The 585-nt window shown below is 26.2% G+C and overlaps 1 protein-coding gene across 1 annotated transcript in view; it reads right to left on the reverse strand.

Annotated features, from left to right (window-relative positions):
* Positions 1-585, reverse strand: part of LOC108692975 (heat shock 70 kDa protein cognate 4) — a 3,690-nt gene that overhangs the window by 2,391 nt on the left and 714 nt on the right. The gene's annotated exons all lie outside the window — the stretch shown is intronic.

The raw sequence follows: 585 nt of genomic DNA on the forward strand, positions 1-585 counted from the left end.
AGAAAGAAATAAGTAAGAAATAAATAAAGGTCTTAAATAAATGTATTGAAATTTGTGTAAATATAAATAATTAAATATATAATTATAATACTTTCTATTTCTTATTTCAACCAGTAATAAATTACTAATTTATCGAATACATTAATGTTTTTTTTGCATTTAATGCCACAAAAATTCCACAAGAATTATAAACGATTTTACTATGGAAAATTTTATTCCATATAACATTCGAAATTTTAGTCATGCGAATCGATCATAGGCGTGAAGGAGATAAGCTTGACGCACGCGGCATATCTATATGGAAAGGTAAGATATATCATTGAAGATATCGACGCGAATGACGTGATTCAAGTCGATTCTTGAGAAATCCGTCGAGTCACCGTTTAATTTCGGAATTTGACTAGAATTTTTATAAAATGACACGATAGTTTTGAGTAAAAGCAGTCAAATGGAATAGCTTCAAGTTCATGATTCTTATTCTCCTCCCATATAAATTTTAATTTATATTCATAAACAGATTAATGTCGATTCCCTCTTTTGAAGTTTTAAATCGATTAAATTTATTATATATATATATATAATTTT

This window comes from Atta colombica, unplaced genomic scaffold (genome assembly GCF_001594045.1).
Source record: "Atta colombica isolate Treedump-2 unplaced genomic scaffold, Acol1.0 scaffold83, whole genome shotgun sequence".
In the NCBI taxonomy this organism is placed as follows: Eukaryota; Metazoa; Arthropoda; class Insecta; order Hymenoptera; family Formicidae; genus Atta; species Atta colombica.